Source organism: Protopterus annectens, chromosome 4.part0 (genome assembly GCF_019279795.1).
Source record: "Protopterus annectens isolate FY-2018-M chromosome 4.part0, PAN1.0, whole genome shotgun sequence".
Lineage (NCBI taxonomy): Eukaryota > Metazoa > Chordata > Ceratodontiformes > Protopteridae > Protopterus > Protopterus annectens.
In genome coordinates, this window is record NC_056733.1 from 462,968,513 (window position 1) to 462,985,090 (window position 16,578).

Genomic DNA, 16,578 nt, shown 5'->3' on the forward strand with positions numbered 1-16,578 from the left:
TCCATTTGTCCTTTGTCAATCTGTGCCAATTGTCTGAAAACAGAGATAATTTTCCGCCCAAGGGAGCTTCTATTTGCTCCTTGGTCAGTGGAAGTAGAGGAAAGTCATTGGGATTGTCCCTGTGGGGCAGGGGAGACCCCTGTGTCACTTCTTTGGTTTGCTGGTTGCCATTGTCGTCCCCTGTAAGAACCTCTGTATTGTCCTCTTCCTCGGCCACTCCTGTTTTTACCCCTTTGAAATCTTTCAGGATTAGGAAAGGACCAGTTTTTAGAAGGCCAATTCCTGCTGAATCTGGGTGGCTGAACCTGGAGGAAATCTTTAACCGTCTGAACTGATTTTGCTTTTTCCTCGATGGACTTTAACACATCTTTAGCATTTGCACCAAAAAGCTTGTTCTTTTCCAAGGGTGCATCAAGAAGTTTTGCCTTAACATGATCTGGTAGAGGTTGTTCTTTTAACCATGCATGTCTACGAATGACCGTCCCTGTCATAGCTGCCCTACATGAAGCTTCCAATGCATCATATCCACACTGCAGAAAGTGATTGCTGACTTGCTGAGAATTATGTACAGCTTCCTGCAAAGACTTCCTGTCTAAAGGTTCAAGAGAGGCCAATGTTTTCTGTAAATCATCTAACAGGTAATCCTGATATTGAAACATATGAAAGAGGCAATTCAGAGCTCTCATAGATAAAGTAGTGGAGGTGTAAACCTTTTTCCCCCATCTCTCTAATGACCTAGCTTCCCTGTTGGAAGGCAAAGGATTTTTGGAGGTGGATGCTGAAACCCCTTTAGGTCCCTGTGAAATAGTTTCTAAATCAACAGCATGGGCCCTAAAGAAATGAGAATGTGTTTCTGGGACCCTATAATATCTGTCTGGCTTGGCTGGAGCAGGGGGAAGAGTATCCGGGGTAACACTGGAGTCAGAGTATAGGTCATCCAAAACATCAAGCACAGGAGGTATAGCCAGGGGCCTGTGTTGGGGCTTTTTAAGGAAGGTTCGAAGGCGCTTTCTGGAATCAGAATATTCCTGGCCTTGCCACTTAAAATGTTCCCTCATAGTATGCAGAACTTCCCAAAAAGAAATATCCTCAGGAGGGGAGGCCGAGGGGATGGAATCCTCTGCATCCGAGTCCTCATAGGTCTGGAAGAGCTCTTCCTGGCCATCGGATTGAACTGAGTCCTCAGAATTTTTATCTGAAGGGATAGTGTCAGAGGGTTCAACCCGGGGCCTCTTATCAGGAGGCGGCTGGGATCCTCTCTCAGGATGGGCCTGTGAACCTCTAATCATGGAAATTAAGTCTGCGGCCATAGTCATAATTTGTGTTTCAGGAGTAGGCTGAGGTAAGGCTTTAGCAGTAAGGTGCTTGGTCTTGCTGGCTGCCTTAGCACGTGTGTAGGCCTTAATAGACATGGCCATAGGAGGCCTAGCAGCTCCACGTGCAGGAGTGACCTTATCTACAGCAATGGTCTCGGGCATTTCCTCGGTCTCAGTATCCGGAGGAAAATCTATAACTGGCGTCGGTGTGGCCTCCGGTATTGGAGGTATCGGTAATGCGGTGTCTTCGGTTCGGAGCGGTGGAATAACCATCTCAGGGGGAACCGGAGCACTCGCGGTAGGTTTTTTTGGCGTGGAGTCGGTGGAAGACGCGGGCCGAGGATGTCGGTCCCGGTCTTTTCGTTTCTTAGGAGTCTGCAATGTCAGAAGTTCCGACGGCATTGTATAAGCAAAATTATCGCCGAAAAAGTCTTCAGCGAACTCCGCCCGGCACCTGAGAGTGCGCTTATTGAAGCGAGCACAGGTGACACAGGCCGAGACGTCGTGGTCTGGGCCAAGGCAAGGAAGACAGTAAGAGTGGAAATCCTTATGAGGTATTTGTTTACCACAAGACAGACAATTGTTAACTTTTTCAGTAATTTCTGACATCGGCTGAGGCAAGAAAAGGTCCCCAACGGGGTACTTAGCTTTTTTGATGACTTCGGATTCGAAGAATACAGGAGCTGACCGACCGGCACTTGCGAACTGCTTCTGCTTCGGGCACCGCGCGGCAAGAAACACTGAACAAAATGGCATCGGCTGATGCTTATATACTCCAGCCTCTCTGACGTCGGAGAGAAATGCGACATCAGCCGACGTCGGACCCAGACTTTGGAATCCGGCCGACCGAGGGCTGCCTGAGGCAGGACAACCCATATGTTATGACTGCAGTTGCATTCTTGAAGGACATCTGTACTATGTTCATCGTGTTACCCTGCTGCAGTCATCACAATTGGGTAGAATCCCAAAGCTAAGGATGGGTGGAGGAGTTATAGAGGGTTAGAGCAGGCTAGAAGGCCCTGCAGAACTGCAGTGGCGAAGCCAGCTCTAGTCAGAGTAAAGTGGTAAGTGATAGTGTTTGGTAAAGGTGTGTACTGAACTCCAAGTTGCAGCTTCCAAAATCTCCTTGGTAGGAACCCCCCCTGAGGAAGGCTGTAGATGTAGCTGTTGCCCTGGTAGAGTGGGGCCTAATGGTAGCAGGAACTGGTTTTCCATGATGGGTATAGCAAAAACTAATGCAATGTCCTATCCATTTGGAAATGGTTTGTTTTGATATGGCCTTCCCTTGAGAAGCTGTAGCATAGGATACAAAGAGCTGGTCAGACTTTCTGAAAGCCTTAGTTTTATCCAAGTAGTAACGAAGTTGCCTGTGAATGTCCAAGAAATGCAGGAGTCTTTCTCCTTTGTTCTGTGGATTTGGGAAGAAGGTGGGCAAGTGGATGGTTTGATTTAAAGCCACACTGGAAACCACCTTAGGCATGAAGGAAGGATTAGTTCGTAGAGAAACTCTGTCGATGGAAAATGAGGAAAGGTTCCACTGCCATTAGTGCCTGCAGCTCTGAGACTCTTCTAGCTGAAGTTATTGCTAGTAGCAGGGCAGTCTTCCATGATAGAAACTGTAGATCTGCAGAGAATAAGAAGTTATGTACTGACCATAACGTTCCATCTGAGTAGGTATCTTCATTTGTCTGCAACCTTTGGGATACGGATCCGATCTCGAATCCGAGCCGGCAACTTCTATCACAGCATAGATCCGAGCTCCTAGCTCCTCCCTTTACCCATAATCCCCTACCAACCCTGACTGACCTCAGATCAAGTTTGCCCCATAGCACAGCTAATACTGTGTCCCAGAGGGAACTAATCTAAAGAACCCCAAGTAGGATCATTTTGGTCAGGGGGAAGGAGGGGGGGGGATGGTTGCAGACAAATGAAGATACCTACTCAGATGGAACGTTATGGTGAGCACATAACTTCTTAATCTGAAGTAGGAACTTCATTTGTCAGCAACCTTTGGGACAGAGTCGCCAGCTACCTAAATCTTCGGTGGCCTTCATGGAAGAATATTCCGGAGCACTGCAGAGCCAAAAGACGCCCTACCTCGGGAGACAATATCTACTTTGTAGTGGCTGATAAAGGTATGAGATGAAGCCCAAGTGGCTGCGGAACAAATGTCATCCAGGGAAACCCCTAGCCTTGAAAGCAGCCGATGTAGCAACGGCCCTAGTAGAATGAGCACGAACTCCCTGAGGTGCAGGCCTGCCCGAGCTCTGATATGCTAAGAGAATACAACTAGATATCCATCGGGAGAGGGTAACTTTAGAAACCGACTTGCCGAAGTTGTTTTTGGCAACGGAGACAAACAACTGATCGGATTGCCTATGACCAGTAGTTCGATGAATATAAAAACGTAGTTGTCTGTGCACGTCTAAAGAGTGCAGCTTATACTCTCCTTTGTTTTGATAGGTGGGGAAGAATACTGGAAGATTAATAGATTGATTAATGTTAGCTTCCGAAGATACCTTAGGTAGAAAAGACGGATTGATCCTGAGGTGAATTCTGTCTGGGTGGAAGACCAAATACGGTGGTTTGACACAGAGAGCCTGGAGTTCTAAAACCCTCTTGGCTGAAGTTATGGCCACCAGAAAGGCCGTTTCCCAAGAGAGATATTTAAGATCAACAGTGGCCGCCGGCTCGAAAGGGGGGCTAGTCAAGGCCTGCAAAACTAGGGATAAATCCCATGGAGGTACCACCTCTTTGACCGGGGACCTGAGGAGGAAGGTCTTACACAGTTTGGAATTAATAAGCGGGCCTGACTCCTGCCCTACATGGTAGTGTGAAATTGCTGCAAGTTGCACCTTGACCGTGGAGGAACTAGCCCCCTGGTGGAAGAGAGAAGTTAGAAAATCTAGAACCAATGCTACCGGTGCCGTAAAGGGATCTAAATGGCGGTGCTCTGCCCAAATGGAAAAACGTTACCATTTACTCCGATAGACCCTTCTGGTGGAAGGCTTGTGAGCTGCTAATAGAATGGCTTTTACTGGTGAAGAGATTCCGCGAGTCCTTATCAGGAGTGGAACTGGAGCAACCAAGCCGTCAGCTTTAGGTTGGCCAGGTTCGGAGTCGGGAGACCCAGGGGGGTGTGAAATGAGATCCGGGAGGGGATCCAGAATCCAGGGCGGATGAATCAGGTGAGACCATAGATAAGGGAACCACGTCTGACGAGGCCAGAATGGGGCAATGAGGATCATCTTGCTCCCCAACTGACTGGCTTTCTGCAATAGTTTCAACATCAGGGGCAGAGGCAGGTAAGCATAAAGCAGACCGGGAGGCCAAGCATGAACTAGAGAGTCTCTCGGGGACTCCCCCGGAGGGAGGATTAGAGCGAAGTAATCGTTGCATTTGGTATTTGAGGGAGAGGCAAAAAGATCGCAACAAGGTCGCTCCCATCGGGCAAATACTTGCTCTGCCACTAGAGGACTGAGAGACCATTCGTAAGGAGTCAGGATAGCACGACTGAGCCTGTCCGCTAAAATGTTGGATCGTCCCGGAATGTACGTTGCGATGAGAAAGCGGTTGGTGAATATCGCCCATTCCCATACTCTCATGGCCTTGCGGCAGAGAGGGTAAGACCTGGTTCCACCCTGTTTGTTGAAGTACCAGACGACTGACATGTTGTCCGTCTGTACCGCAATCGTCCCTACCGGAATAGGGTTGTGAAGTGCTTGCAACGTCAAAAGCACCGCCCTCATCTCCAGGACGTTGATATGCAATGAGTTCTCTATGTCGTTCCACGTGCCTTGGACTGTTCTGCCCAAATAGTGCCCCCCCCACCCCAGGCGAGAAGCGTCCGTGGTCACTGTGACGACTGGCGGAGGCAGCAAGAAGGGGGTCCCGTGTGGAGATTGGGGGACTGCAGCCACCACACGAGCGATCTTTTGCAAACCCTGCTTAGGGGAATGGGATGAGATAGGGACCATTGTACCTGGAGGGTCCACTGTATGACCCTCATATTCAGCCGGGCCAATGGCAGCAGCGGAACTGCTGCCGCCATGGACCCTAGAGCCCTCAGGACCAATTCCGCCGAAGGAGCTTGAAGTTGAAGGATGGCCTGCACGTGCAACCTCAGGTTCTGAAGCTGATCTGGAGTCAAGAAAGCAAGCATCAGTCTGGAGTCCAACCTCGTCCCTATGAAATCCAATACTTGTGTAGGAGCCAGGGAGGATTTGGCCATGTTGATGGTCAACCCTAAGAGTGGAGCCAGATTGAGGAAATAATCCCTGCATGAGCAAAGAAGATGCCTTGTTGGGGCGGTAAGGAGCCAGTCGTCTAGGTACGGAAAGACCTGAATTCCCTGGAGTCTCAGGTGGGCCGCTATCGCTGCCAAGACCTTGGTGAACACCCTGGGGGCTGAGGTGATACCGAAGGGAAGGGCCCTGAACTGGAAATGGCTGGCTCCCAGCCGGAAGCAGAGAAACCTCCTGGAGCGTCTGTCTACGAGAATATGATAGTACGCATCCTTGAGGTCTATTGAGCACATCCAGTAGTTCTCCCACAGTAGTGGGAGAATAGATTGCAGTGTGACCATCCGGAACTTTACTTTTGGTACTGCCAGGTTCAAGAGAGAGAGGTCCAGGATGGGCCTCGCGTCCCCGGTCTTTTTTGGCAACAGAAAGAACCTGGAGTAAAACCCTGATCCGAGCTGATCTGGGGGGACGGGCTGAATGGCTCTTTTTTGTAAGAGCTGCTGAATTTCTGCAGCAACCACCACCCTCTGATTGGGTGGTACATCGGGGAGGCTTCTGATTCTGGGGGTTACAAGAAAGGGAATTTGGTAGCCTCTGGATATAACACGAAGCACCCAGCGATCCATTGTTATGGACTCCCACATTGCTAGGTGCCTTGAAAAACGTCCCCAGACTGCCTCCAGAGTGGAGCAGCCGGGCAACCCCTCAGGGGTTCTGCGTGGGCCTCTCAGAGAAGGGTTCTCTGGACCCAAAATTTCTGGGACCCCCTCTGCCTCTAGGGCGGCGTCCTCCCTGTCCTCCTCTGCCACGAGAGGACTGGTTGTCCGAGCAGACTGGGATTGATGCGATTTCCGGAACCACATCTTCTTCTGACCCTTTTGGTTCTTGGCAAAGGATCTCTGGGGAGCAGAGAAGCGGACTCCGACGGCAGACAACGTCTTCCCGTCTTTCTCGCTCTGGACAAGGGTGCTGCGAACGGTTTTGCCAAACAATGCAGAACCATCAAAAGGGGCATTCGCAAATGACGCCTTTAAGGGTTCCGAGAAGTCACAATGTCGGAGCCAGGCTTGCCTCCTCATGACCAGCCCGACTCCGCCTGCTCTAGCGGCTCCCTCAGTAGCGTGAGACAAAAGCCACATAGAGGTGTTGGAAATAGAATGTAGGGTGGACATTCGGGAGGAGTACAGTTGCTTGTCCCCTTCCGACATGGACCCTGGGGGGGAAGCAGCGTATTCTTTGATTAGATCCCGCTGCATCCGAATGATGTGTGCCATATAGTTCAGGGCCCTCATGGAGAAGGTCGCTGAACTGAAGGCCCGCTTCCCAAGGCGGTCCATCGCGCGAGACTCCTTGCTCGGCGGATGAACCGTGGGGCTCTCCTGAGACAACTCTCTCTTGGTGGCTGCCGCCACCAACATGGCATCCACAGGGGGACCTCTGCTCCAATGGGTTCTCTCTGACGGGGGGGGGGGGCCTCAAGATTTTGTCCGGGTGCTTGGGAACAGGCTCTACAGTGTCTGGCTCCCTCCAAGACCTAGTGGCTATAAGATCCACCAAGGGGTCGGGGGAGGGGACACCCAAGAGGTAGATGGCCCCGCCTTGAACGCCTCTAGGAATACGGACTCATCGGAGGAAGCCTTGGGGGCAGACCCCCCCCCCGATTCTGAGCATTTCCATGATGTCTCCAAAGGAGACATCCTCGGGGGGGTGACCTTGGGGAGCCTTCCCCTTCATCCAAGTCCGTATCTTCGGTGAGGGACTCAGGGGAGTCCACGTGCCTCCTCTTGCACTTCGACTTGCGAGGAACCTCCTCGGGGGGGCTGTCCGAGGAGTCCTCACCAGCAATATCCTGTTCCAATGGAACACCTAGAGGCGCTGAAGCAGGCTGCCCTGAAGGCCGGGTGAGGGAAGCCAGGACCAGCTGAGAAGGAGTACAGGGGGGAGCCGAAGCCAGGACCGGAGGCCTGGATGTACTCAACAGTACCCTCTCCACCACAGCGAAAGCCGAGGGGGAGCCGCTCTCTGACAGATCCGAGATCCGACTCCCACTAGGATCCGAGGCGGGGATCGGACCCGGAGCCAAGACTATAGGATCCGAAGGACCCGCGCGCTCCGAATGGGACGGGGCCGAAAGCACGCAGAGTCCCTCAGATCCGAAGCTCGGCCCATGGCTCCGAGAGGTCGGATCCGACAAACGAGAGGGAATCGGAGCCGAAGTGCGTAGCACTGTCGGCTCCGACCCACCCCCGGATCCAACGTGGCTCAGCTCCGAACCCAGAAGGCGAGTTGGAGAAGGAGCGATAGGAGCAAAAAAGGGGGGGTCGAGCTCCCCGGAGGGAGGGGGGGGGGGCAAGAGCACTTCCATCTGCATCTGGGCCTGGATGAACCTCCTCATCATCCGGTCCATGTCCGCATCTGACATACTGAAGGTGGACCTCGAGGAGGCCACCGAGGCAGGCCTGGAGTGCCGCCTCGATGACCTCGACGAGGACTGGGTCACCTCCTCCTCAGGTCCTGGTGAGAAGCAAGGTGATCGGATCCGATGAGGAGGCGAACCAGAAACCCTGGAGGGAGAAGCCCGTTTGACAGGCGGGGCCGAGGAGGAGTCTTCGGCCCGCCGCTTAAGGTGCTTATCCCTCCGCTTCTCTTTCCTGGCCTCCCTCACCTCCGAAGCCGCAGTGGGAGGTTGAGTCCCTGTCGGTGGGAGGGGGGCAGGAGTGGCCGCTACCGAGGACTGGGTAGCGGTCACAGAAGTACCGGAGGCCTGAGCTGGGTCTGGGGGCAAAAGGCCCGCCAGAACCAGCTTCGACCTCCGATTCTTAAGTGCCCTGGGGTTGAACGCAGCGCAAATCGCGCAACCCGAAGAGAGGTGTTCAACCCCAAGGCACCTAACGCACAGAGTGTGGCCATCAGCCGGTGAAAGCTTGTGACCACACTCGGTGCATTTCGAAAGAATGGCTTTAGGGGCCTCCGACATCACTAAAAGAAAACACACCCGCTAGGCCCCTACACACTACACACACACTGCGACCAGCGAGGGCAGGGAGGAGAAATAAAGATAAAAAATTAAGCTAATTTAAGCTAAAAGGAGAGAAATTAGCGCTAAGGAACACCTAAACACACACACAAACACTCGCTCAAAAAGAGTACAAGAAAAAATGCAAACTTTCCTTTCTCACAAAATTGACCAAGAGCTCTGGAATCTAGCCGTTGCTTGAAGAGCAGCAAACTAGATCTGGGGTCAGTCAGGGTTGGTAGGGGATTATGGGTAAAGGGAAGAGCTAGGAGCTCGGCTCTATGCTGTGATAGAAGTTGCCGGCTCGGATCCGAGATCGGATCCGTATCCCAAAGGTTGCTGACAAATGAAGTTCCTACTTCAGATAGCTGGTTCAAAGGGAGGTAGCGTAAGTTTTTCCAGAACAAAATTGAGGTCCCATGTTGGTGTAGGTGCTCTCCTGGGGGGGGCCTAATGTTTTTTGCCCCTCTGAGTAACTGCCTTAGAAGTGGATGCGAAAAAAAGGGTGGATCCGTGTTGTAGTGGGCTGAAAGAGCCGATGCATGGATTTTAATGGAAGAAAAAGAAAGTCCTTTGTGCAACATCTCAGTTAGGTACTGTAGAATCTCAGGCATGTGAGGCTGAAGTGTGTTTTGGCCTTTAGCTTGGTTCCAGGTGCAAAACCTTTTCCATTTATCCGAATAGGCCTTCCTGGTGCTGGGCCTCCTAGCTTCCAGAATAACATCCATAACTGCTTGGGAAAGAGGAGCTGGCTGGATGCTTAGGTGATTTGCCATGCAGCCATATTTAAGGTTTTGAGCTGGCTGTGAAGAATCTGATCGTTTTGCTGTGTGAGCAAATGGGCAATTTGTGGTAAAATCCAAGGTGGGCCCTGGGCCACATTCCTCAATAGTTGGTGCCAGTGCTGGCATGGCCAGTCTGGGGCTATGAGTATCAGTCCTGGTCTCTCCTTTCTGACTTTCAGAAGCACCTTTGTGAGGAGAGGCAATGGAGGGAAGGCATATACTGTCAAGTTTATTCCAAATGAATGAGAGTGCGTCCACTTTCCAAGCTTGATGGTGAAGTGTCCTTGTACAAAATTTTGTTAGTTGATAGTTTTGAGGACTGGCAAACAGGTCTATGTCTGGAAGGCCCCATTTTTGAGTTATCATTGCAAATACTTGTGGATCCAGTTTCCACTCGTGGGGGTCCATGATGTTTCTGCTGAGGTCGTCTGCCAATGTGTTCTTTTTTCCTGGCAGGAATTGAGCTTGTAACTGAACTTGGTAAGCCAGAGCTGTGTTTCACGAGGTCATTGCTTGCCTGCATAGAGGATAGGAGTGGGTACCCCCTTGTTTGTTTATGTACCACATTACTGTGGTGTTGTCCGTCCTTATTGCAAGTTGTCCTGGATGTAATAGATTCTTGAAGGCTGTCAGAGCATTCTGTACAGCTAGCATCTCTTTTTGATTGATGTGCAGATTCCTTTGATCTGCAGTCCATACGCCTTGAACGCACTGTCCTGCCATGTGTGTCTCCCAGGTGTAGTCCGATGCATCTGTTGTCATAGTTTGCCTGGCTGGGGGCAAGGTGAAAGGCTGATCCTTGTTGAGGTGACATGCCTGTGACCACCATAGAAACTCCTGTTGTAGGCAGGGAATGAGAGATATCATTGTGTCCAAGCTGTGGCTGTGTTGAGACCATATGCTTTTTAGGTACCACTGTAATTTCCTCATAGGCAGCTTTGCAAATGGTATTAGTAGTATGCAAGATGCCATGAAGCCCAAGGCCTGCAGAATTTTTCTTGCAGGTAGTTGGGTCTTTGTTGCCATTGTTTTGAAATATAGAGTCAGTTGCAGTTGTTTGTCTGGCGTCAGATAAGCCTTCTGGGCCGTTGTATTCAAGCTGGCACCCAGGAATGTCATGTTTTGTGAGGGTACTAGTTTTGATTTCTTTTTGTTTACTGTGTACCCCAGGCAACTTAGAAGATGTTTTACAAAAGCCAGATGATGTAAGAGTTTGTCCTTGCTTTCTGCTTGGATGAGGCAGTCGTCCAGGTATGGGTATATTTGAATTCCTCTTTGTCTACAGTATGCAATTACTGGTGCCAGGCATTTTGTGAAGACCCTGGGCGCAGTAGATAAGCCAAAGGGCAGTGCAGAGAATTGGTAATGGGTTGAACCTGCAATAAAACGGAGGTATCTTCTGCAACTTTGTCTGATAGGGACATGCAGGTATGCCTCCTTGAGGTCCAACGTTACTAGCCATGCTTTCTTGCCCAACATGGGAAGAAGCTGCTGTAGTGTTATCTTGAATTTGGGTACTTGTTCATAGGTTCATAGATTAGTACTAAGCTAACTGCCCTTGTGAGCCATTTTAAGCCTAGCCAATTATCCCTTGTGAGGCTCAAACCCCACACTTTGTGTTTGTAAGGCAAACACCTTAACCACTAGGCCACCTTCCCAACCCCCCAAAAGCTTCACTTGTACCAAGATTATATCACCCCAGATGGGACTCGAACCCACAATCCTTGGCTTAGGAGGCCAAAGCCTTATCCATTAGGCCACTGGGGCCTGTAAGAAGGTGTTTAGAATTGAAAGGTCCAGAATTGGTCTCCAGGCATTGTCCTTTCTGGGAACTAGAAAGAGTCTTGAGTAAAATCCTTGGCCTTGCTCTAGAGTAGGTACCAGATGAATGGCTCTCATGTCCATGAGAGCTGTAATTTGTTTTTGTGCCTCTGCCCATTGATTTTGTGGCAGGTTTGGCATTCCTCTTTTCATTGGCAAGGTGTGAAAATGGAATCTGTATCCTCGTGAAATTATGTCCAGGACCCATTTGTCCTTTGTGACAATGTGCCAGTTGTCTGAAAAAAGTGCGAGTTTTCCTCCCAAGGGGGCTGCCAAGAGAGTGTTGCTTGGCCAGATGAGGTGCAAGTCATTGAGTTTGCCACCTGGTAGTTTGGGACCTGTCTTCTCCTCCCTTCTGTGTTGCAGTGCCCCATTGTCGAGGTTTGTACTGGGCTTGTGGTTGCCCTCTGCCTCTTGGACGTCTGTATTTACCCCTCTGTGGTTTGTCAGTAGCTGGAAAGGACCAATTATTTGTTGGCCAATGTCTGCTGAAGCGAGGGGGCTGTACCTGCAGAAAATCTTTGACTGTCTGCATAGATTTTTGCCTTATCCTTCATTTTCTTTAAGACTTCTTCTGTTTTAACTCCAAAAAGAACATCCTGCTGTAAGGGAGCATCTAGAAGCTTTGCTTTAACATGATCAGGCAGAGTTTGTTCCTCTAACCAAGCATGCCTATGTATAACAGGACCCAGTGATAGCTGCTCTGCAGGAAGCCTCCAAAGAATCAAAACCACATTGTAAAGTATGTTTGCCCACCTGTTCAGTTGCATGCAACAGATCCTGCATTTCTTTCAATTCAGACTGTTGAGGGAGTGTGCTCATTTATTGTTTTAACTGAGACATTAGAAATTGCTGATATTTTAGCATGTGAAATTGGCAATTGCCCTCATAGCTAGAGTGGCTGAGGTGTAAACCTTTTTCCCCCCACCCGTCTAGTGCTCTGGAGTCCCTTTCAGAGGGTACAGGATTTTTTGCCATAGAAGCCTTAACCCCTTTGGGACCCTGGGAGATAGTCTCTGGATCAGCAACAGGGCTTTTATAAAGGAATTTGTGGGAGTCATGCACTCTATAGTATCGGTCAGGTTTGGCTGGAGCAGGAGGCAGAGAATCTGGGTTCAAACTGGATTCTAAGTAAACATCATCCACAATGTCTAAAACTGGGGGGGGGGGGCAAGAGGTCTGTGCTGGGGGAGTAAAAGAAAAGTACAGTTTTGTACCTACCATAAATGTAGATGTTTGAGGATCCACATTGCTGCAGTCATAACCTGTGGGTAGTCCGCTGTCCTCGGTCGGCCCGAATACCAAAGAGTTAGGCTGGCGTCGGTCATGGTCGCTCAGAGCTGACGTCAGTACGCAGTAGTACTTAAGCGCATGACCGACGCCATATCCTCAAGTCTTTCTTGCCCCAGATGTCAGAAGGCCTAAAAAAGGAAAGGCCATAGCCACAATAGAAATACCCAACAACCAACATAGAGAAATTAATAATTATCTCAAAAGAAACACAGCAACCCCAAACTATAGAGGGGAAGGAGGGAGGGAAAATTGGGCTGCAGCAATGTGGATCCTCGAACATCTACATTTATGGTAGGTACAAAACTGTACTATGTTCTTCGTCTCACATTGCTGCAGTCATAACCTGTGGGTAGAATCCCAAAGCAAAGGTAAAGGGAGGCTGGCAAACTAAAAAGCATTAGGAGCTGCTAACATGCCCTGTAAAACTGCAGTGGCAAACCCAGCCCTAGACTTGGAATAAAGAGGGAGATGGTAATGTTTAGTAAAAGTGTGCACTGAATTCCAAGTAGCTGCCTCCAAAATATCCTTAGTAGCTACCCCCCTTAAAAAGGCAGTAGATGTGGCAGTAGCCCTAGTGGAATGAGGTCTGATCCCAGCAGGAACATCCTTTCCATGATGAGAATAACAAAAAGCAATACAATGGCCAATCCACTTAGAAAAGTTTGCTTTGAAACAGCTTTCCCTTGTGAACCCAAAGCAAAAGAAATAAATAACTGTTGAGTCTGCCTGAACTCTTTAGTTCTGCTCAAATAATAGCGTAACTGCCTGTGAATATCCAAAGAATGCAAGACTTTTTCCCCTTTATTTTGGGGATCAGCATAAAAAGTAGGCAAATGAATAGACTGGTTTAAGGCCACATTAGAAATAACTTTAGGCATAAAAGTAGGGTTAGTACGTAAGGACACCCTATCCTTATGGAATATCAGGAAGGGTTCCAACTGCCATGAGAGCCTGTAATTCAGATACCCTTCTAGCAGACATAATGGCCAACAAAAAAGCAGTCTTCCAGGACAAAAACTTCAACTCAGACGTAGCTGCAGGTTCAAAAGGAGGTAAAGTAAGCTTTTCCAACACAAAATTGAGATCCCAGGAAGGAGTAGGAGCTCTACGTGGGGGTCTTATGTTTTTTGTCCCTCTAAGAAATTGTTTAAACAAAGGGTGAGAAAATAAAGGAGGGTCACAATCATAGTGAGCAGAAATGGCTGCAGCATGAACTTTCACGGAGGAAAAAGACAAACCCTTGTCTAGTAATTCAGTAAGGTACTGTAGTGTAAAACTCAAATTAGGCACTGAGACATCAAAGCTCTTTGCTGTGCTCCAAAGAAAAAATCACCTCCATTTATCAGCATAAACTTTTCTAGTACTAAGCCGTCTGGCTTCCAAAATGACATTCAAAACCTGTTGAGGAAGCTGAGACCCTCCAGGGTCTAAAACAGAATACGCCAGGCTGTGAGATGCAGGGACTGTACCCTGACATTGAGAAAATGATTGCTTGACTGGGACAACAAGTGAGGAATCGGTGGCAAAGGCCAAGGAGGCTCCTGAACTAAACTCCTCAGCAGAGGATACCAGTGCTGGCGTGGCCAATCTGGTGCTATTAGAATCATGCAAGGCTTGTCCCGCCTGACTTTCAAGAGTACCTTGGGAAGGAGAGGCAGAGGAGGGAAAGCATAGACGTGAAGGTTGTTCCAACTGAAAGATAGAGCATCCACTTTCCAAGCTTTTGGGTGAAACATCTTTGTGCAAAATTTTGGCAGTTGGAAATTTAGTGGAGAAGCGAACAGATCTATGTCTGGAGTTCCCCAAGCCCCTATCAACTGTTGGAATACATGAGGATCCAATTTCCACTCGTGGGGATCCACAATTTGTCTGCTCAATACATCTGCTAAGGAGTTCTGTGCTCCTAGCAGAAACCGTGCTTGAAAAGTGATGTGCAAACTCAGAGCAGTCTCCCACAATATCATAGCTTGTCTGCAAAGAGGGTAAGAATGGGTTCCCCCCTGCTTGTTGATGTACCACATGACTGTTGTGTTGTCTGTTTGAATCAACACCTGTCCTGGTTGAAGTAGGTCCTTGAAGGCCATCAGGGCAAATTGGACTGCTAACATCTCCTTCATGTTGATATGCAAATGCTGTAGTCTGGGAGGCCACGTGTCTTGAATCCATTTCCCATTGAAGTGTGCTCCCCAAGCCAGGTCTGAGGCATCCGTTGTTAAGATCTGACTCGCCTCTGGTCGGGTCACAGAGAGTCCCTTGTTTAGGTGACATTCTTGAGCCCACCACAAGAATTCCTTCTGGATGCAAGGTATTATCTGAATGACAGTGTCCAAATCGTGGCAGTGTTGAGTCCATACACTTTTGAGATACCATTGTAGCTTCCTCATATGCAGTTTGGCATTGGGAAGTACCAGAATGCAAGATGCCATGAACCCCAAGGCTTGAAGGACTGTCCTTGCAGTCAGCCTGGACCGTACTGATAACTGCTGGAAGTATAGGTGAAGATTTCTTTGTTTGTCCGGGGTCAGAAAAGCCATCTGAGAGGCTGTATTCAGTCTCACACCCAGAAAGCACATGTCTTGAGAGGGTACTAGACTGGACTTTGTTTCGTTCACAGAATACCCTAGGCACCTTAAAACTGCCATTACATACTGAAGATGTTGAAGTAACTTGTCTTTGTCTTGAGCAAGAATCAGGCAATCGTCCAGATAAGGATAAATTTGTATTCCCCTCAGTCTTAAGAAAGCTATTACAGGAGCCAGAACCTTTGTGAACACCCTGGGCGCAGTAGATAAGCCAAAGGGCAATGCAGAGAACTTATAATGAGAGGTACCAGCCCGAAAACGCAGGAATCTCCTGCAGCTGGGCCGGATAGGAATGTGAAGATAAGCCTCTTTGAGATCCAGAGTTACCATCCAGTGATCTTTGCCTAGCAGTGGCAGAAGTTACTGCAATGTTAACATCTTGAACTTTGGAATGTCTAGGTATGTATTGAGAATGGACAAATCCAGAATTGGCCTCCAAGTGCTCCCTTTCTTTGGCACAAGGAAAAGGCGAGAATAAAACCCTAGGCCTACTTCTGTCGGAGGTACCACCTGGATTGCCCCCATCTGCAAAAGCAAAGAAATTTGTTCGTGAGCCTCCATCCTTTGCTGAGGAGGTACATCTGGCATGCCTTTGAAAGGAGGAAAAGTGTGAAAATAAAACTTGTAGCCTTGATTTATTATGTCTAACACCCATTTGTCCTGGGTGACCAAATGCCAATTTTGTTTGAAAAGAGCCAACTTTCCTCCTAGAGGAGCCGCCAGACTGGAAGAATCTGGCAGCTGGAGATACAGGTCATTGGGTCTGTTTCCGAAAAGGCTGACCCCTGCCCTCACCAGAAGATTGTGCAGGAGAACTCCAAGTCCTAGGTCTAAAAGAACCCTGAGCGTGAGCCCTGCCCCTACTATGTCTAGACCTACCCTTAGACTGAAAATCCGAAGAAGGGTAAGACCATACTCTTGCAGGCCAATTCCTGCTAAACTTAGGGGGCTGCACTTGCAAAAATTCCTTAACCGTCTGCATAGACTTAGCTTTGTCTTCCATCTTTTTCAAAACTGACTCCACAGGAGAACCAAAAAGAACTTCAGATTGAAGAGGAGCATCCAAAATTCGAGCTTTAACATGCTCTGACAAATTTTGATCCTTAAGCCAGGCATGTCTACGAATAACTGAACCAGTAGCAGCCACCCTGGAAGAAGCCTGAAGAGCATCAAAGCCACACTGCAAGGAATGCTTACCAACTTGATCTGAAGCATGAACTAAGTCCTGCAATTCCTTACACTCTATACCCTCAGATAAAGCATCTACCTTAGATTTCAACTGACCTAACAGAAAGTTCTGATACTTCAGCATATGAAACTGGCAATTTAAAGCTCTCATAGCTAACGTGGAGGAGGTATACACTTTTTTACCCCACCTATCCAAAGCTCTAGAATCTTTATCCAGAGGAACTGGATTCTTGACTACAGAAGCCCTGACACCCTTAGGCCCTTGAATAATAGTTTCCGGGTCAGCTCTAGGACTCTTATACAAATATTTATGTGCCTCTGGAACTCTGTAAT

At 48.9% G+C, this 16,578-nt stretch overlaps 1 protein-coding gene and 1 non-coding gene across 2 annotated transcripts in view; both read right to left on the reverse strand.

The window, feature by feature from the left end:
- Positions 1-16,578, reverse strand: part of NAA25 (N-alpha-acetyltransferase 25, NatB auxiliary subunit) — a 3,186,723-nt gene that overhangs the window by 385,125 nt on the left and 2,785,020 nt on the right. The window lies entirely within an intron of this gene.
- TRNAR-CCU lies at positions 11,056-11,128 on the reverse strand. Its single transcript has one exon. It is a non-coding gene; the product is annotated as a tRNA-Arg (tRNA).